Source organism: Lates calcarifer, linkage group LG7_1 (genome assembly GCF_001640805.2).
Source record: "Lates calcarifer isolate ASB-BC8 linkage group LG7_1, TLL_Latcal_v3, whole genome shotgun sequence".
NCBI classification, from domain to species: domain Eukaryota; kingdom Metazoa; phylum Chordata; class Actinopteri; family Centropomidae; genus Lates; species Lates calcarifer.
Genome location: NC_066839.1, coordinates 13,396,998 through 13,419,956, shown reverse-complemented (window position 1 = coordinate 13,419,956; position 22,959 = coordinate 13,396,998). Strand labels below are relative to the sequence as shown.

At 35.6% G+C, this 22,959-nt stretch overlaps 2 long non-coding RNA genes across 3 annotated transcripts; one reads left to right on the top strand and one right to left on the bottom strand.

Annotated features, from left to right (window-relative positions):
- Window positions 1-3,198: 3,198 nt before the first annotated feature.
- On the top strand, window positions 3,199-8,304 carry LOC127142665 (uncharacterized). Its single transcript, XR_007813625.1, has 5 exons — window positions 3,199-3,410; window positions 5,870-5,933; window positions 6,519-6,597; window positions 7,118-7,179; window positions 8,206-8,304. It is a non-coding gene; the product is annotated as an uncharacterized LOC127142665 (long non-coding RNA).
- On the bottom strand, window positions 8,116-22,540 carry LOC108896783 (uncharacterized). Of its 2 annotated transcripts, XR_001963174.2 has the most exons (7): window positions 22,375-22,540; window positions 21,259-21,320; window positions 20,399-20,888; window positions 18,001-18,457; window positions 16,331-16,787; window positions 14,661-15,117; window positions 8,116-8,232 (listed from the first exon to the last, which is right to left on the bottom strand). It is a non-coding gene; the product is annotated as an uncharacterized LOC108896783 (long non-coding RNA). The 2 variants fall into 2 exon arrangements; XR_007813624.1 differs by lacking the exons at window positions 20,399-20,888; window positions 21,259-21,320; window positions 22,375-22,540 and adding an exon at window positions 19,671-19,983.
- Window positions 22,541-22,959: the final 419 nt, after the last annotated feature.

Below are 22,959 nucleotides of genomic sequence, written 5' to 3'. Positions count from 1 at the left end.
CAGGTTTTTGTTGCTAAAGAGACAGGCTCACTATCAGGTCACAAACTCTTAGAATTCGCGCCGCTGAATAAGGATTATTATTGTGTAACTCTTGAGTCTCCTTGAGTTCCTTTAAAAAGGTTTACTCATTATTTAAGCAGAAAATCTTACTTTAACCAAAACATTCACAATTTCTCTGCTGATGATATTTATGTCTCTGAGGGTTTAAATTTACTGATAATTGCCTTCCAGTGTGATCTCTGCACCACAACTCCAGCAGAAAACCTTATCGCCTGTATACTTGTCAGCTGCTGGTGTAATTCCTTTGCAAAATAAATGAATGACTTTAAAAGTATTGAAGGTTGAGAGCATCAGTCATAACTGGGATGAAAAAATGAAAATATTATGAAACAAAGTTAGATTTAATGAGTTTTTTCTTTATTTGTCTTGATATCTGATTTCATTTTAAGTGTAATTAAAGGCCAGCTGGGTCTTGAAACACACATTCGTGCATATACCAGCTGTTGATGTTAGGTGTGTGAGTGTTGACAGATAAATAGGAGTGTTGAATGTGAATACAGACTGGCAGCAGCTACTCGCTGTCGCCTGCCTGTTGTTGTGTGTTTTGTTCATGCATGAACTGTGTACACTGATTGTTACACAGTTCATGCTTTTTCTTTAGTTCCACTGTGGTTATTTGGTTCTATTGAGACTCCCAAGGTCTTTAAGGACTATAAAAGCATCAGTTGCCTTTTGTTGCCTGTTGTTGTCTATTGTCATATTGGTTGTGCAAGGAGTTGACCTCAGGTTGTAGATAATGGATACATTTTTTATGATAGTTACACAGAATATATTACCAAAAAAAAAAAAAAAAGATTTGGAAGATCGCCAGTTACTATTTTAGGCTGTTGAAAGCTCTTCTGGGAAGTGGATAGGATTTTTTTTGTGCTGAATCATGGTTTTGCACAGAAATGCCTTAGTGTGTGTGCATGTGCGTATGGGCGTGTGCGTGATTTACTCATCTACTTTAATGTTACACCCTGCTTTATGTGCATGTGTGTGCGCCAGTGTAAGTGGGGATAGGTGCGTCCTTTGCCCTTCATTGGGAATGCAGAACCGCTCTATTTTTGTGCCTCACATTTCTCATCAATATTTTACTCCCTCTCCTCCTCTTCTCTCCTCTCTCCCTCTCTCTTTCTTGGGCATCAGAATAAGGTTTTATCTATGCTTCACCACACACCATTGAAGGACTGGCTGGCTGGCTGGAATCCCATTGGGACGATATGAGTTGCGTCTGGTGCTATAAAGAAACTGCCACCGCCAGATGGTTGCAAACAATCCTTTTGCTATTTGTTTTTAACCTTTATTTACCCACAGTAGGTTGACAGGGTCCAACACATGCTCACACTCTTTACAGCTATTCACAGAGGAGTTGTCCAGTGCAACCAATCTCTTTGACACAGGGTCATTTAGCAAATCCACCGGAGCAGTGGCGGTCAAGGGCAGGTCAGTCGATGATAGCAGTTTAAATATAGTTTTGTCCAATTCCCTCACTAGGAATGTCAAATCATATCCCCCTGCTGAGTCAATTCCAACTGCCCCATCAACACTAATGGCACCATACAGACAGAAGGAGACAGACGGAGGGTTAAAAGAGCACAGACCCCATGTAGAGCATCATAATAGCAGTGTGCCCCCAATACTGATGAACCAGGGCAGACACTACAAATGTAGCTGAAGCCCCAAATGTTTAACCTTTGAACAGACATTCCTCTGTTGTCTGTTTTTTTGTCTTCTTACAAGGGCAAGTCCAAGCTGTGTGTGAGAGAGATGAGTTCTGTGTTTTCCTTGTAAGGTTCCTGAAAACGGTGTAAATTGGCCCTAATTGTAGGTAAATCAGAGACAGTGTAGATGATTCACTGCGACTGAATTTCAATTAAATGCTAGAATGCTAGAGTAACCTAGAGTCAAATAGTGGAGTTTGTATTTGAGGGTGGATATCATCCACCTTGTTAGCAGAATGACTTTGGTGCCGCAAAGATATTCTACAACGCCAAGATCCCCCCCCGGTCATTGACTCAGAGCTTGTGTGTTGCTGGCATGGATATATTATAGGAACTGGATACGGTGCCGCTGATCAACCCCGCAGACAATCTTTTCCAGTGGCCACTGTTACTGCAACAAAAAATCCCCTGCAGCCCAAAAAGCATTTTCCCCATAGGCCACCTTTGTAAAAGAGATGCCTGTAAAACTATTAACAGACAAAGTCAATTATCACTCTCTATTTTGTATTTTTAAGCTATGGAGTTTTAATCTTAACTTTTCAAAAGCCCAGAAAAGTCATATTTCTCTGAGTGACATCACAGCTGTGTGCAGTCATGTTGTGTCTTGGGAATGAGGATCCTTGCTAGCTTACAGCAGACGCTGTGTGATGTAGCAAAATTAAAGGTAAAACTGTATAAATGACTCAAAGCCAAGGCCTCATTTTCACACAGTATGATGTTTTAATTTTGTGGTTTGGCGTTGCATTTATCACTTGTCAGCCTTTGTTCTCAAACATATTTTTTAAAATTAATATTTTAGCCTTGTAGGATTCACTGATATGACGCTGTAGGTATTTTTTCATAATTCCCAACCCCAGTTTTCTTAAGGGTATCTTAAATTCGTAGGTCATTTACCTTATATGTGATAGTTTATGTGATCTGTGCAGTGACTTATCTTTTTATATACAGTCTATGGTGACTTAAGTTCATTAAACCTGTCATCCGTTCACATTTGTTTATTTATTCAAGGCTTTAACTGTCTCAGTGTGGTAAATCCTAATCATGTAAAAGAGCTGGTCACGGTGATGTAGCGGGACCTATAGAACCTCCACCTGGTGCCAGTAAAGGACTGTTAAATAACAGCTAATAACAGTTAAATAAATTGAGTAAAAAAAATATTGCAGACCCTTAAACCCACTATCAAGGCCAATAAAGCTGCTGTAACTAACTACAGTATACATATATGTTACAGGAGCATGCTCATTTGCTTGGCTATTACAAATTACATATGACTCATGTCCAGTTTGTCACAAAACAGTCACAAATAAAGGAGTTTCAGCTTCAGATTTTGTGCATTGTCTGGGGCATAGCTATATGCCAGATCTTATGATACTTCTAAGGCTCTCCGTCTTTACGGTGCTGACGTATGTCGTCATTGGGTGCGACGTGTCTCGTCATTGGCCATGGTCGTATGGGAGGAGCGCAGAGAGGTGGAGGAATGAAGCCGGGAAATAGATTTAAACCAGGTTTGAAGCGTTGCTTCTGTTTGCTAGTACTGTGAGAAAACGTCGTTACCGAAGAGGTCTGGATACTAAAACAATCTCTGGAGCTGCTTTTTTGTGTCGAACACGAGTGAGACTGGAAGCTAAATACACCAGCAGTGTGAAGGTAAGGTAAACAGTTAGCGGCTAGCGTTAGCATTAGCATTACCTTGTAATGATATCTTTTAATTACATTTTCAGTCGTTTGTATCGCGTGGGTAAGAGTGTGTTTGTGTGTCTGTGACTGAGGCGTCCCTGACATGAGTTGTGGACCCCATACGTGGACAGTTGTTAACACAGTGGACTCGTTGTAATGTACGTAAATCCCGGTTGGTATTTCTTTTCACCTTGCTGACATTTTGTGTCTCTTTGTCATTTTGTGTTCCATTCCTGGTCAATGTAATCCCGTTTATGGCGGAGTTGTCACCGGTTTGTAGCTATTTGTGGTCATTTTATATAATTTGTGTCTGTACCTGGCGCACCCTGGGTGTTAGCATTAGCATTAATGGCTATCGTTAGCATTAGCCACATCTTTTAATCATGCTGCAGGGGCTTTTTCCTGATTGTTGCCGTTTTTATTTGCGTGGGTTAAAGTGTGTTTGTGTTTCTGTGTCTAAAGCGTCCCTGACATGAGTTGCGGAGGGTGGTAACTATTTAGAAGTCAGTTTGTCTGTTTACAACTCTGCTTACAACTCCGTTTGCATCTCTTTACAATTGCTTTGCAGACATGTTACAGCTTCTTTGTAATTTTGTGCTCCATCTCGGTCATTTTAAGTCAGTTCAAGGTGGATTACCATGTCGATGTGATCAGTTTGTGTCTACTTGTGGTGGTATTGCATCACTTTGCATCTCTAGCTGGCTGTTATCTCATGGTCAGGTTCTTTGTGGCTGTTTTGCATCATATTGTGTCTGTGTGGTTTTATGTCTATTCCAGAGGCCTATATACGAAGGGAGTTTAACCTACTCTGATTTAACTCGGGGTTATCAAGGAAAGTCGGGGTTGACAAACCTGACTGCCTCGGTCTGTGTTAAACGGTACTACGACGGTGGTTAAGATGTCGGTAACTTGAGTCGGTGTTAACTTAATCAGTTAGTCTGCATAAAACGGGTGCGCACCGTGTCTCTTGTGAGTAATTTAAAGAGACTCTAACGACACAATGTAAAACAGCATCTGCCAACAAAGCCAGGGAGATTTGTCACATGTTCTCTGGGTTCTTAATCTGAGATGTAAAGACACGTAAAATATGTGATAATTTTTCTGATACTTGGATTACAGACAACACGTGGGTCACGTCTGAGAATGAGCTGTTACTGTTAATGATGTTCTGCCTGGAACACTCAGACTGTATATGTATGAATGTAATGCTGTTATGTTCAGTATGAACTTCATGTTAACAGTATTTCAGCCTCAGTGGAAATCTGAACCTGGATGAAATATAAACATCCTATAAAGTTCTACTCATTCATATTTCCCATCATTAATACTGCATGTGTTGGTCTGTAGTCTACAATTACAACAGCCTGTCGCATTATATTGTCTTTCAGGACAATAATGCCCCCACCCCTATTTAAATTATTATTCAAATCGGTAATATGCAACACTGATGATGCCAAATTCTGCTGCTTGAAAAAACTGAAATTGAAAATGGAAAATACGGAGCATTAAAAAAAAAAAACATTTATTGGTCCATATACCGCTACCATCCACTACTTTTTTGGGGGGGCGGGCGGTTGACGGTCAGAGTCAGCCTCTCTCAGTCGTCGTGCCAATATCGATTGGTTCTTCCACCTGTGGGGCGGTTAGGTAGAAGTAACACCAGTAACACCGAGTTAACCACGAATATAAACTGCTCGGAGCAGTTTAGAGACACAGCATAAATTACCATGGCAGCAGACCCCGGGTAAAACCTATCCACCTTTTGTAGTACAGGTTAATCAGGAAGTTACACCTGACGTCACTAAGTTACTCCTGAAGTTACCTTGATAAGCCAGTAACCTCGCTTCGTAGTACAGGCCTCTGGTCATTTAACGTTTCTTTGTGGTCATTTTGTGTTTCAGTGTGGCAGTTAAGCATCTCATTGTGATTATTTTGCAACTCAGTTTTCTGCCTCTTTGTCGTTTTGTGTGTCTTTGTAGCTCTGTGGCAGTAATCTGTCCGTAGCCATCCACCGATCCCCTGTTGTGTACATTATTGAGGAGACATTTGTTTGTTGCGACTTAAGACTTTATTGAGCCCAGTTTTGTGTTAAATACAAGCTTGAAAACTAGATTTTTACTCTGTGCTCCTCCAGAAGTTTTTAACTTTAAGAGTAGGTCACAATGTATGAGCTGAGATTACTGTTTATTATAAAATTATTAGAAAAAAAAAACTATTTAAAAAATAGCTTTTCTCTCTGAGATCAATAAAGTCATATTCTAGAAACATAATTAATTTATTCACCTCCAAACAATCTAACAAAGTGTGATTGTCAAGGTTCTAGAGTTTAATTCTGTGTTGTATTCTTCTACACTGTTTGGGTTTTGGAGATGACCTACTCTTTATTAATGAGGTCATTTGTTTTCAAGTGTTGTATTTGTGTTTTCCAGGTTTACTGGTTCAGCTGCTGCAGCCTGGACAGAGACTCCAGCTCTCACCTTACAAACCAAACAGGTATGTGTCCTAAAAATTTATCCAGTATGAAAAAAATGTGTTTTTGAGCTGAATTATTAATGTAAGTAACAGTGTTATTGTTTAAATCCTTGGTATTTAATGAGTTTAGTATTGAATATAATAATAACCGAATAATCATGTCTATGAATTGTCAGAAAATAGGACTAGTTATAATAATTTTAAAAAATACTCAAAATAGTTGAGTTAATTTCCTGTCTGTGGACTGAAGTAAAAGCCTGCTTTCAAAAAATTCCCTAGGTGAAAGTTTTTATTATGCAGTTCACAGTAATATACATGATTCTGCTACTGATTAGTTAATAGACAAAGAAGATTTAAGATAATCATTTTAGTTAATTTTTCCTATAATATTTATTGTTACTGATTCTTAAAGATGTGATGCTTTTTCTTGTCATATGTGATAGTAAACAGCCCATTTTCTGAAACACTTTAACATTTGGAAAATGTTCTGGTTCAGTTTTAATGTTGAATATTTATCTGCATTTTCATGGTTTCACTGTTGATGAGCAATAGCTAGTAGTGTATTGAACATTTTCCTTTGGATATTTATCTTTTTATTTCCTCCAGGTGTCACCACTTCGTCCACAATCAAAGAGAGTCTTCATACAATGAAGAAGTTCTTTGAGACCAGGGCTGAGGCCTCCAGGTAATTCACAAACAGCTTTACATCAACTGTCCAACACAGAGCACTGACATGAAATCGTTTATGTTCAAGCCTGAATAGTTTTGATTTTGAAAATACCTCACTCATTATTAAAGTTTATTTACATAGTTTATGAATAAATATTCATAAAAATGTGAAGAACTTATTCAGTTTGTGTCACATTAGAAACACATCAACACATCCAAACACTTTGTTTTGGCTTCTATCAGCCAAATTTAGTTCAAATTTTAACTGACTTTGGAGAAAATTTCCATCCACTGCTGTTGTGGGGATGGGTGGAGTCACTTCTCCAGTCAATGCAACTTCTGTCTTTGTGTAGAAAGCAAATTTCACTCCTGGACTAGTTCTAATTAGTTCAGAACCAGTTAGTCCACACTGACATCTAGTGCCTTTTACTTCTCTTTTGACAGTTTGATGTTCAATACCAGAAACTGTCAGTGCTTTTATTTTTATGTGTTAAAACTCACACCTTTATATTAATGTCTGATGTTTTTCTCCACAGGATTCAAACTTCAACCATTAAATCACAGAGAGAAGAAACAGACACAAAGGCATTTCCAGAAGGTCAGTGGTAGTTTATTCTTTTCAGTCTGACTCTGTCATTATCTCAGGTGCATTATCTTGATTATTAGTATTACTCAGTATTTTTCAACAATTTAGCTGAAAAAAGTAAGTCTAAAAATATATATATATAACAGAAATTATAAAACCTTAGTTTAGAATAGAATACAACATAATAGAAACCATTTTAATAAATGGGTTTAAAAAATAAATATAAAACCTTCAAAAAATGTCTAAAAGCTATAAAAATTAAATGTGAAACTCTCACTCTTAGCTTTATTTATTATTACACTAAAATGTGTTAAAATAAATATAAAACCCTTACAAAATACATTTAAAATCTTAAATAGGTCTAAAAAGTATGTATAAAATCATTTGAAAATACATTTCAAACATTAAAGGAGTATGGCTAAAAAATTTGAATAAAACATTTTAAAAATCTTTTTTAAAGTTCTACTTTTTAAAGATATTTAAAACTAAAACTTAAGTATGAAAGTTTTAATAAAAATAGTTTAAAACCTTAAATATAAATCATATTTTCAAAAACAGGTCTAAAAACATAAGAATCATGACATTTTTCTTAAAATACAATGATTTTGTATAACAGCAGTTTCAAAATTAAGAAATGCAACTCAAAACATTTAGGAACAAACTTTTAATTAGTCACCGCAAAGATAATGACAGATATTTGACCACAAGGAAACACCTGATAGAGGTGGTTAGGGTTAATGTAGTTATGAGCACATTTTCCAAAGATGAACATGTCTACGAAGCATCTTTGTGATCATTTAACTGCTTGTGATACAATAATTAATTAAATAATTGTATCATAAGCAGTTGAATATTCCCACAGGTGTTTAATAAGTTTTTGGGAAGTTTGCCCCTGACTACATTACAGATGGTAGAGAAAAACAAAGTGTTTTTCACTTATACAACAGAAAACCAAACACTGTTTACAGCAGTTAGATGGTGGAGGTCTTTTATCTAATTAACAGCTTCGTAATACTTGTTTTCTTTCATCCACTGCAGGTGTTCAGCTGCTGTCGTCATCTCCTCCTGCAGAGACAAGAACACGTATGAATCACAGAAACTGAGCAGTAAATCTAAATTATTTTATGACATACTATTCTTCTTTTTGATGTTTTATGCCATACCATACTAAGACATGTTTTGGATGCCCTACTATACTATACAGACATATGACATAGACATGTGGCTTAAGACAAAAAAACCTATCTTAACCCGTAAGAGCCCAGAGCCATTTCTCCTTTTAGGAAAATGATAAATTATGGGGGATGGAAAACAGACTAAATTGATCACGTGTAACACATCTCTGAAGTTTTACTCTCTTTTTTTTCCCCTTGGGGACTTCATGAGGGACTTTCAACAACATTTAAAGAGTTGCTAACACCTGTGCCACTGTGGATTCTTATGGGTTAGGTTAGAGTTTCATTTTCATATTGTGCTATTTCAAAAGTACTCAAATCCAATCTATTACTGTGTACATAGTTCTGTTTATAATGTATATATCTTGTCTTGTTTATATGATGCTTTTTAATATTTTTGCTACTGCAACACTGAATTGCCCTGTGGGACTGATAAAAGATTATAGTACTAAAATAAATACTTCTCAACACTGATTATTTTGTCAGTCTGTTTAATATTGTATTTAAGTAAATAGTTTTTAACCTTAATTATACATTGCAAGTTGGAAGTAGACAATATATGGCATTTCTGCTTTACAAGATCACTTTTGTGATTTTAATTTAGAAATAGAGAATCTCAACTCAAAAGACATTGTTTTGACCATGTTTGATGACATTTTGTGACTGTTTTTGACGCCATACTACATTATGACAGTTTTTGACGCCATACTATGTCATGTATGGTGATTTTTGACGACCATACTATGACTATGACATTCTTGATGACCATTTTGACATTTTTGGTCAATTTGACACCTATACTATGACATTTTTTGACTGTTTTTTGGACGCCATACTATACTATACTATGTACATTATTGGTGCATTTTTGACACCATATTACTATGACATTTCTTGAGTGATTTTTGACATCTACTATACTATGACATTTTTGACATGATTTTGTAATTTTGACATCCATACTATTACTGATGACATTTTTTGGATGATTTTTGACGCCATTACTATACTATGACATTTTGGTGAATTTTTGAATGCCTTACTATACTATTGACATTTTTGACATGTTTTTGACGCCATACTATACTGTGACATTTTTGTGACCATTTTGACATTTTTGGTCAATTTTTGACACCATACTATACCTGATGACATGGTTTTTGACTGCTACTATACTATGACATTTTGTGACATGCCTTACTATACTATGACATTTTTTTGACACTTATTCTTGACATTTTTTTGTGTCATTTTTGACACCCATTACAACCTATACTATGACATTTTTTGACTGGTTTTTGATGCCCATACTATACTATGACATTTTTTGGTGATTTTTGATGCCTTACTATACTATAACATTTTTGACCATTTTGACATTTTTGGTCATTTTTGACACCATACCTATGACATTTCTTGGATGAGTTTTTGAGCATTCATACTATACTATGACATTTTTTGACGCCATATTCTGTGACATTTTTTGGTCATTTTGACATGCCATGACTATATCTATGTACATTTTTTGGTGATTTTTGACGCCTTACTATACTATGACATTTTGTGACCATTTTGACATTTTTGGTTCAATTTTTGACACCATACTGTACTGTGACATTTTTTGACTGTTTTGATGACGCCTTACTATACTATGACATTTTTTGACCATTTTGACATTTTTGGTCAATTTTGACACCATACTATACTATGACATTTTTTGACTGTTTTTTGACGCCATACTATACTGTGACATTTTTTGGTGATTTTTGATGCCTTACTATACTATACATTTTTTGACCATTTTTTTGGTCATTTTGACACTATACTATGACATTTTTTGATTTTGACATTTTTTGGTCATTTTGACCATACTATACTATGACATTTTTTGGTGATTTTTGATGCCTTACTATACTATGACATTTTTGGTGATTTTTGATGCCTTACTATACTATGACATTTTTGACCATTTTGACATTTTTGGTCATTTTTGACACCATTACTATGACATTTTTGATGTTTTGATGCCATCTTTCTATGACATTTTTGGTGATTTTTGACGCCTATACTATTATGACATTTACATTTTGACATGGTCATTTTGACACCATACTATTACTATGACATTTTTTGATTGTACTATGACTTACTATACTATGACATTTTTTGTGACCATTTTGACATTTTTGGTCAATTTTTGACACCATACTATACTATGACATTTTTTGACTGTTTTTGACGCCATACTATACTGTGACATTTTTTGGTGATTTTTGATGCCTTACTATACTATGACATTTTTTGACCATTTTGACATTTTTTGGTCAATTTTGACACCATACTTATACTTATGACATTTTTGGTGATTTTTGATGCCTTACTATACTATGACATTTTTGGATTTTTGATGCCTATATACTATGACATTTTTTGGTCATTTTTGAGCACCTTACTATACTATGACATTTTTTGACCATTTTGATTTTTGGTCATTTGACACCATACTATACTATGTACATGTTTTTGGTGATTTTTGATGCCTTACTATACTATAACATTTTTGACCATTTTGACATTTTTGGTCATTTTTGACACCATACTATGACATTTCTTGATGAGTTTTGACATCATACTATACTATGACATTTTTTGACTGTTTTTGATGCCATGCTATTCTATGTAATTTTTTGGTGATTTTTTGACGCCTTACTATACTATGACATTTTGTGACCATTTTGACATTTTTGGTCAATTTTGACACCATACTATACTGTGACATTTTTTGACTGTCATTTTTGACGACCATACTATACTGTGACATTTTTTGACTGATTTTGAATGCCCATTACTATACTATGACATTTTTTGTGACGATCCATACTATACTATGACATTTTTGTGTACATGATTTTTGACAGCCATACTATACTATGACATTTTTTGGTGATTTTTGATGCCATTACTATTACTATTGACATTGTATTGTGAATTTTTGATGGCCTTACTATACTATGACATTTTTGTGACCTTTTGACATTTTTTTTGGTCATTTTTTGACACCATACTACTTGACATTTTTGATGATTTTTGACATGCCATACTATACTATGACATTTTTTGATGTTTTTGATGCATGCCTATTACTATGTACATTTTTGGTATTTTGCACCATACTATGACATTTCTTGATGAGTTTTGACATCTACTATACTATGACATTTTTGATTTTTTTGTTATTCTTGTAATTTTTTTGATTTTTTGACCCATTTTTTTGACATTTTGTGACCATTTTGACATTTTTGGTCAATTTTGACACCATACTATACTGTGACATTTTTTTGACCATTTTGACATTTTTAGTCAATTTTGACACCATACTATACTATGACATTTTTGACTGTTTTTGAAGCCATACTATACTGTGACATTTTTTGGTGATTTTTGATGCCTTACTATACTATGACATTTTGTGACATTTTTGATGCCTTACTATACTATGACATTTTTGTGACCATTTTGACATTTTGACATCATACTATACTATGACATTTTTTGACTGTTTTTGACGCCATACTATACTGTGACAGTTTTTGACGCCATACTATGTCATTTATTGGTGATTTTTGACGCCATAACATACTATGTCATGTATTGGTGATTTTTGATGCCTTACTATACTATAACATTTTTTGACCATTTTGACATTTTTGGTCAATTTTGACACCATACTATGACATTTCTTGATGAGTTTTGACATCATACTATACTATGACATTTTTTGACTGTTTTTGATGCCATGCTATTCTATGTAATTTTTTGGTGATTTTTGACGCCTTACTATACTATGACATTTTTTGACGCCATACTATGTCATTTATTGGTGATTTTTGACGCCATAATATACTATGTCATGTATTGGTGATTTTTGAAGCCATACTATACTGTGACATTTTTTGACCATTTTGACATTTTTGGTCAATTTTGACACCATACTATACTATGACATTTTTTGACTGTTTTTGACGCCATACTATACTGTGACATTTTTTGGTGATTTTTGATGCCTTACTATACTATGACATTTTTGGTCATTTTTGATGCCTTACTGTACTATGACATTTTGTGACCATTTTGACATTTTTGGTCAATTTTGACACCATACTATACTGTGACATTTTTTGGTGATTTTTGATGCCTTACTATACTATGACATTTTTTGACTGTTTTTGACGCCATACTACATTATGACAGTTTTTGACTGTTTTTGATGCCATGCTATTCTATGTAATTTTTTGGTGATTTTTGACGCCTTACTATACTATGACATTTTTTGACCATTTTGACATTTTTGGTCAATTTTGACACCATACTATACTATGACATTTTTTGACCGTTTTTGACGCCATACTACATTATGACAGTTTTTGACGCCATACTGTCATTTATTGGTGATTTTTGACGCCATAATATACTATGTCATGTATTGGTGATTTTTGATGCCTTACTATACTATAACATTTTTTGACCATTTTGACATTTTTGGTCATTTTTGACACCATACTATGACATTTCTTGATGAGTTTTGACATCATACTATACTGTGACATTTTTTGGTGATTTTTGATGCCTTACTATACTATGACATTTTTTGACCATTTTGACATTTTTGGTCAATTTTGACACCATACTATACTATGACATTTTTTGACTGTTTTTTACGCCATACTATACTGTGACATTTTTTGGTGATTTTTGATGCCTTACTATACTATAACATTTTTTGACCATTTTGACATTTTTGGTCATTTTTGACACCATACTATGACATTTTTTGATGGTTTTTGATGCCATACTATGACAGTTCTTGCTGATTTTTGACGTCATACTATTCTATGTCATGTATTGGTGATTTTTGACGCCATACTATTTTATGTCATTTATTGGTGATTTTTGACGCCATACTATTCTATGTCATGTATTGGTGATTTTTGATGCCTTACTATACTATAACATTTTTTGACCATTTTGACATTTTTGGTCATTTTTGACACCATACTATGACATTTCTTGATGAGTTTGGACATCATACTATACTATGACATTTTTTGACTGTTTTTGATGCCATACTACACTATGACAGTTTTTGACGCCATACTATGTCATTTATTGGTGATTTTTGACGCCATAATATACTATGTCATGTATTGGTGATTTTTGACGCCATACTATACTATGACACTTTGTGACCATTTTGACATTTTTGGGCAATTTTGACACCATACTATACTATGACATTTTTTGACTGTTTTTGACGCCTTACTACACTATGACAGTTTTTGACGCCATACTATGTCATTTTTTGGTGATTTTTGACGCCATAATATACTATGTCATGTATTGGTGATTTTTGATGCCTTACTATACTATAACATTTTTTGACCATTTTTGATGCCTTAATATACTACGACATTTTTTGACAGTTTTTCATACCATATTATTCTGTGACAGTTTTTGGTGATTTTTGACGCCATACTACACTATGACATTTTTTGATGCCATTTTTGATGCCTTAATATACTACGACATTTTTTGACAGTTTTTGATACCATATTATTCTATGACAGGTTTTGGTGGTTTTTGACCATTTGCGACACCATACTATGCAATGACATTTTTTTGTGATTTTTGACCGTTTTTGACACCATACTATACTATGACATTTTTTGGTGATTTTTGACTCCTCACCATACTATGACTTTTTTGACAGTCTTTGAGTGTCTTTGATGCTTTACAATACTATGACATTTTTTGACCACTTTTGACCCCTTATTATACTATAATATTTTTGACATGTTACTATAACAAGATATTATTACTTCTATTTTGAATTCCTATTATTTCTGCATAGCTTTTACATTACTGATTAGTTTCACTCTTACCTCTAGTATTAGATTACTTTTAGCATTACATAAAACTTTTCTTATTACATTTTACTTTAAAATTTACATATTCAATTCAATTCCAATCAGTTTTATTTGTATAGCACAGATAACTTTTACTGTTGAAGCTACATCCAGTAACAGATTACTTAGACTATTACGTCTTACTTCTGATATTGCTCATTGCTTTTACATTGCTTGTTATTAATACAGATTACTTACACATTATTTTTATATTGCACATTACCTCTATTTTTACACTTCTGATATACTGAATACTCAACATAAAAAGTTTAATGTCAGTGCTCTGACTATTTTTGATGGCTTACTAGACAGTGCTCTGTGTTGGACATTTGATGTAAAGCTGTTTGTGAATTACCTGAAGGCCTGTGTCTTGGTCTGAAAGAACTTCTTCACTGTATGAAGACTCTCTGTGATCGTGGACTACGTCTCTGTGATCGCGGACAATGTCTCTGAGATTATGGACAAAGTCTCTGTGATCATAGACAATGTCTTTGTGATCGTGGACGATGTCTCTGAGATCATAGATGCTGTCTCTGAGACCATTGACAATGTCTCCATGATCGCGGGCAATGCTGTCAAATCGGTGACCCCCGTCTCCGCCGATTCTATCGCAAGGTCTCTACGAAGCATGGGACAATGTCTCTGATCACGGACAACGTCTCTCTCATCTTTGACAAGGTCTCTGCGATCATGGACAACGTCTCTGATCATGGACGATGTCTCCCTCATCCTCAACAATGTCTCTCCGGTCATGGACCATGTCTCAACGATCGCGGACGACATCTCTGTGATCGTGGACAAAGTGGTGACACCTGGAGGAAATCAAAGAGAAACATACAAAGGAAAATGATCAATACACTACTATCTATTCCTCATCAACAGTTTAACCATGAAAACACAGAGAAATATTCAACATTACAGCTAAACACAACATTTAACAAACATTAGCGGCTGTTTCAGAAAATCAACAGTTGACTGTCATCACCGCCTGAAGAACCAACAACAACAAATATTTGGGAAAAAGTCAAATGATTATTGATTGTCTGACTGTGAACTGAATCACTGAAGCAATCACGTATGTTACTGTGAACTGCACAAACAATGATAAACACTTATCAGTTGAATGCAGGATTTTAACTTGTGGTGTTTCTTATACTTCAGTAAAAAGTCAAGAGTATTTCTTCCACCACAGACGTTCACATACAGAATCATTACTTCACATTTCAACCTTCTTATTAAGACATATTTAAAATGTCTTTGTTTTGTGTTGTTTTCATTTAACGAATAACAACCAAATGTACAAAGGTCTTAACAGCAGCTTATGTAAAAATAATAAGTGGAAAAAGTAAATAAGTGTAGAAGACCTTGTTATAACCGGTGAAGATATTTTTAAAATCACCCCCTGACCAACAGTTAAAATTAACACACTTATGAACAACTCACTCCAATATTTTATTGTAGAATTGATAGTTTTGTATGGTATAGTCTTGTGTGTCTAGCACATACACACAATTAAGAATTTCTGATCATGTAGGATCAAACTGAAGTTATTTTTCAATCCCATTTTGATTGATCCTTAACAGTAACATTTCACATTTTTGTGCCTTTTATACTATGACATTTTTGACGTCTTATCATAACGAGACATTTTTACTGCTATTTTGGATTACTATTGCTTCTGCATTGCTTTTATATTACTGATTACTTTTACTGTTACCTTGAGTAGTACATTACTGTTACCATTACATAATACTTTTCTTATTACATATTACTTCTAAATTTACAGATAACTTTCACTGTTGTAAACTACATCTAGTAAGAGATTACTTTGATTATTTCAACTTACTTCTGATGTTGCTCATTACTTTTACATTACTTCTATTAATAAGGATTACTTATACATTATTTTTATATTGCACATTATTTTTATTTTTACACTTTTCTGATATATTGAATACTCAACATAAACAGTTTAATGTCAGTGCTTTGTATTGGACAGTTGATGTAAAGCTGTTTGTGAATTACCTGGAGGCCTCTGTCCTGGTCTCAATGAACTTCTTCATTGTACAAATACTCTCTGTGATCGTGGACTACGTCTCTGTGATCGCGGACAATGTCTCTGAGATTATGGACAAAGTCTCTATGATCATGGACAATGTCTTTGTGATCGTGGACGATGTCTCTGAGATCATAGACGCTGTCTCTGAGACCATTGATAATGTCTCCATGATCGCGGGCAATGCCGTCAAATCGGTGACCCCCGTCTCCGCCGATTCTATCGCAAGGTCTCTACGAAGCATGGGACAATGTCTCTGATCACGGACAACGTCTCTCTCATCTTTGACAAGGTCTCTGCGATCATGGACAACGTCTCTGATCATGGACGATGTCTCCCTCATCCTCAACAATGTCTCTCCGGTCATGGACCATGTCTCAACGATCGCGGACGACATCTCTGTGATCGTGGACAAAGTGGTGACACCTGGAGGAAATCAAAGAGAAACATACAAAGGAAAATGATCAATACACTACTATCTATTCCTCATCAACAGTTTAACCATGAAAACACAGAGAAATATTCAACATTACAGCTAAACACAACATTTAACAAACATTAGAGGCTGTTTCAGAAAATCAACAGTTGACTGTCATCACCGCCTGAAGAACCAACAACAACAAATATTTGGGAAAAAGTCAAATGATTATTGATTGTCTGACTGTGAACTGAATCACTGAAGCAATCACGTATGTTACTGTGAACTGCACAAACAATGATAAACACTTATCAGTTGAATGCAGGATTTTAACTTGTGGTGTTTCTTATACTTCAGTAAAAAGTCAAGAGTATTTCTTCCACCACAGACGTTCACATACAGAATCATTACTTCACATTTCAACCTTCTTATTAAGACATATTTAAAATGTCTTTGTTTTGTGTTGTTTTCATTTAACGAATAACAACCAAATGTACAAAGGTCTTAACAGCAGCTTATGTAAAAATAATAAGTGGAAAAAGTAAATAAGTGTAGAAGACCTTGTTATAACCGGTGAAGATATTTTTAAAATCACCCCCTGACCAACAGTTAAAATTAACACACTTATGAACAACTCACTCCAATATTTTATTGTAGAATTGATAGTTTTGTATGGTATAGTCTTGTGTGTCTAGCACATACACACAATTAAGAATTTCTGATCATGTAGGATCAAACTGAAGTTATTTTTCAATCCCATTTTGATTGATCCTTAACAATAACATTTCACATTTTTGTGCCTTTTATACTATGACATTTTTGACGTCTTATCATAACGAGACATTTTTACTGCTATTTTGGATTACTATTGCTTCTGCATTGCTTTTATATTACTGATTACTTTTACTGTTACCTTGAGTAGTACATTACTGTTACCATTACATAATACTTTTCTTATTACATATTACTTCTAAATTTACAGATAACTTTCACTGTTGTAAACTACATCTAGTAAGAGATTACTTTGATTATTTCAACTTACTTCTGATGTTGCTCATTACTTTTACATTACTTCTATTAATAAGGATTACTTAAACATTATTTTTATATTGCACATTATTTTTATTTTTACACTTTTCTGATATATTGAATACTCAACATAAACAGTTTAATGTCAGTGCTTTGTATTGGACAGTTGATGTAAAGCTGTTTGTGAATTACCTGGAGGCCTCTGTCCTGGTCTCAATGAACTTCTTCATTGTACAAATACTCTCTGTGATCGTGGACTACGTCTCTGTGATCGCGGACAATGTCTCTGAGATTATGGACAAAGTCTCTATGATCATGGACAATGTCTTTGTGATCGTGGACGATGTCTCTGAGATCATAGACGCTGTCTCTGAGACCATTGATAATGTCTCCATGATCGCGGGCAATGCCGTCAAATCGGTGACCCCCGTCTCCGCCGATTCTATCGCAAGGTCTCTACGAAGCATGGGACAATGTCTCTGATCACGGACAACGTCTCTCTCATCTTTGACAAGGTCTCTGCGATCATGGACAACGTCTCTGATCATGGACGATGTCTCCCTCATCCTCAACAATGTCTCTCCGGTCATGGACCATGTCTCAACGATCGCGGACGACATCTCTGTGATCGTGGACAAAGTGGTGACACCTGGAGGAAATCAAAGAGAAACATACAAAGGAAAATGATCAATACACTACTATCTATTCCTCATCAACAGTTTAACCATGAAAACACAGAGAAATATTCAACATTACAGCTAAACACAACATTTAACAAACATTAGAGGCTGTTTCAGAAAATCAACAGTTGACTGTCATCACCGCCTGAAGAACCAACAACAACAAATATTTGGGAAAAAGTCAAATGATTATTGATTGTCTGACTGTGAACTGAATCACTGAAGCAATCACGTATGTTACTGTGAACTGCACAAACAATGATAAACACTTATCAGTTGAATGCAGGATTTTAACTTGTGGTGTTTCTTATACTTCAGTAAAAAGTCAAGAGTATTTCTTCCACCACAGACGTTCACATACAGAATCATTACTTCACATTTCAACCTTCTTATTAAGACATATTTAAAATGTCTTTGTTTTGTGTTGTTTTCATTTAACGAATAACAACCAAATGTACAAAGGTCTTAACAGCAGCTTATGTAAAAATAATAAGTGGAAAAAGTAAATAAGTGTAGAAGACCTTGTTATAACCGGTGAAGATATTTTTAAAATCACCCCCTGACCAACAGTTAAAATTAACACACTTATGAACAACTCACTCCAATATTTTATTGTAGAATTGATAGTTTTGTATGGTATAGTCTTGTGTGTCTAGCACATACACACAATTAAGAATTTCTGATCATGTAGGATCAAACTGAAGTTATTTTTCAATCCCATTTTGATTGATCCTTAACAATAACATTTCACATTTTTGTGCCTTTTATACTATGACATTTTTGACGTCTTATCATAACGAGACATTTTTACTGCTATTTTGGATTACTATTACTTCTGCATTGCTTTTATATTACTGATTACTTTTACTGTTACCTTGAGTAGTACATTACTGTTACCATTACATAATACTTTTCTTATTACATATTACTTCTAAATTTACAGATAACTTTCACTGTTGTAAACTACATCTAGTAAGAGATTACTTTGATTATTTCAACTTACTTCTGATGTTGCTCATTACTTTTACATTACTTCTATTAATAAGGATTACTTATACATTATTTTTATATTGCACATTATTTTTATTTTTACACTTTTCTGATATATTGAATACTCAACATAAACAGTTTAATGTCAGTGCTCTGTATTGGACAGTTGATGTAAAGCTGTTTGTGAATTACCTGGAGGCCTCTGTCCTGGTCTCAATGAACTTCTTCATTGTACAAATACTCTCTGTGATCGTGGACTACGTCTCTGTGATCGTGGACAATGTCTCTGAGATTATGGACAAAGTCTCTATGATCATGGACAATGTCTTTGTGATCGTGGACAATGTCTCTGAGATCATAGACGCTGTCTCTGAGACCATTGATAATGTCTCCATGATCGCGGGCAATGCCGTCAAATCGGTGACCCCCGTCTCCGCCGATTCTATCGCAAGGTCTCTACGAAGCATGGGACAATGTCTCTGATCATGGACAATGTCTCTCTCATCTTTGACAAGGTCTCTGCGATCATGGACAACGTCTCTGATCGTGAACGATGTCTCCCTCATCCTCAACAATGTCTCTACGATCACGGACCATGTCTCAGCGATCGCGGACGACATCTCTGTGATCGTGGACAAAGTGGTGACACCTGGAGGAAATCAAAGAGAAACATACAAAGGAAAATGATCAATACACTACTATCTATTCCTCATCAACAGTTTAACCATGAAAACACAGAGAAATATTCAACATTACAGCTGAACCACAACATTTAACGTTTTCTGGCCATTTTTGATGCCATACTATACTATGACATTTTCTGATGCCTTATTATACTATGACATATTCTGAACATTTTTGATGCCTTACTAGACAGTGCTCTGTGTTGGACATTTGATGTAAAGCTGTTTGTGAATTACCTGAAGGCCTGTGTCTTGGTCTGAAAGAACTTCTTCACTGTATGAAGACTCTCTGTGATCGTGGACTACATCTCTGTGATCGTGGACTACGGCTCTGTGATCGTGGACTACGGCTCTGTGATCGCGGACAATGTCTCTGAGATTATGGACAAAGTCTCTATGATCATGGACAATGTCTTTGTGATCGTGGACGATGTCTCTGAGATCATAGACGCTGTCTCTGAGACCATTGACAATGTCTCCATGATCGCGGGCAATGCCGTCAAATCGGTGACCCCCGTCTCCGCCGATTCTATCGCAAGGTCTCTACGAAGCATGGGACAATGTCTCTGATCACGGACAACGTCTCTCTCATCTTTGACAAGGTCTCTGCGATCATGGACAACGTCTCTGATCGTGGACGATGTCTCCCTCATCCTCAACAATGTCTCTCCGGTCATGGACCATGTCTCTGCGATTGTGGACAATGTTGTGGACAAAGTGGTGACACCTGGAGGATATCAAAGAGAAACATAATGAAGGAAAATGATCAATACACTACTACCTATTCCTCATCAACAGTTTAACCATGAAAACACAGAGAAATATTCAACATTACAGCTAAACACAACATTTAACAAACATTAGCGGCTGTTTCAGAAAATCAACAGTTGACTGTCATCATTTTTGTGATTTAATAGACACGATTAATCAATCCTTATTATATTCAGTACTAAATTCATTAAATATCAAGATTTGAGCTGGGATTTACCCAGTGACACCAAACGAAAAAAAACAAAAAACAAACGCGATTGCTGGCATTAATAATTCAGTTCATCAACACACATTTTCCAGACTGGGTAAATGTTTTGGACACATACCTGTTGGTCTGTAAGGTGATGTCGGTGTCTCTGTCCATGCTGCAGCAGCTATACAAGTAGACCTGGAAAACAAAAGTACAACACTTGAAACACTGATTAACTAACTAATACAATATAGTAACTTTTTACCACTAAAACCCACACAGTGTAGGAGAACACAACAGTGAAAACATTAAAGCCTTCACAATTACAAATAAAACTTGACTGACCTAAAAGAGAAAAGCAATGTTAAAAAATCTGAAAGCATAAATTTGACTTTAAAAGCTTAAATTTTGGTGCAATGATTTCTAACTGTAATCATTACTGCTAAACCAGAACAACTGGTGATCCATACAGGGTGTACCCTGCCTCTCGCCCAATGACAGCTGGGATAGGCTCCAGGCTTCAGATTTTCACTGAGGCTGAAATACTGTTAACATGAAGTTCATACTGAACATAACAGCATTACATTCATACATATACAGTCTGAGTGTTCCAGGCAGAACATCATTAACAGTAACAGCTCATTCTCAGACATGTGACCCACGTGTTGACTGTAATGCAAGTATCCGAAAAATCATCACATATTTTCCGTGTCTTTACATCTCAGATTAAGAACCCAGAGAACATGTGACAAGTCTCCGTGGCTTTGTTGGCAGTCGGGGTTTTACATTGTGTCGCTAGAGTCTCTTTAAATTCCTCGTAAACCGACAGAGTTAACGTTTGCTCTTCATCTGAGGGATACGGTGCACGCCAGTTATATGCAGACGCACTAACTCTGATTAAGTTAACGCTCAAGTTACCGACATCTTAACCACCGTCGTAGTACCGTTTAACACAGATCGAGGCAGTCAGGGTTTGTCAGCCCCGACTTTCCGTGATTACCCCGAGTTAAATCAGAGAAGGTTAAACTCCCTTTGTAGTATAGGCCTCTAGTTGTGTTTTCACCCGCCCACGTTAAGGGTCCTCAACTCATGTCAGGGACGCCTCAGTCACGGAAACACGAACATACTCTTACCCACGAGATAAAAACGATTAAACTGGAATTAATGTCAAAAAATGTCATTAAAAGAGAAGGCTAATGCTAACGTTCGCTGCTAACGCAAATGCTAACCCTAGTTTGCTCTTTAGCCTTACCTTCACGCCGCAAGTGTATTCAGCGTCCAGTCTCATTCGTGTTCGACAAAAAAAGCAGCTCCAAAACTTGTTTTAATATTCAGGCTTCTTCACTAATTCGTTTTTCTAACAGCACTGACAAACCGAGGCTTCCAGCTCAAGCGTTGGTTTTAATATGCTTTCTGACTTCCGATTCTCCGCCTCTCTGTGCTCCTCCCACAATGTCATGACCAATGATAACACACGCAAGCCAACATCGACAGAAAGAACGCCAATTGGCCAGTTGATTCTGTTCCGCCTAGCAACCGCCTCTGATTGGTCTAATAGAGGAGGGTGTATACCAATACGATCTGGATCATTCGTTATAAGAACTGGATATGGTGACGCCGCTCAGCCTTGCAGCAATTTTTTTCTAGTGGTCACTCGCGGTACTACGACGAAAAAATGCCCTGAAACCCCTCTCTTAACACTCTATTTCTGGCTTAAGCTGTTTTCAGCCCTCGACCTATGTAAGGCAACAAACTTAATAGAATATAAAATCAATGTATCCCATCTATTGTCATGAATATTAAGAGTTTATTTGCTGCATATAACATATATTCTCTA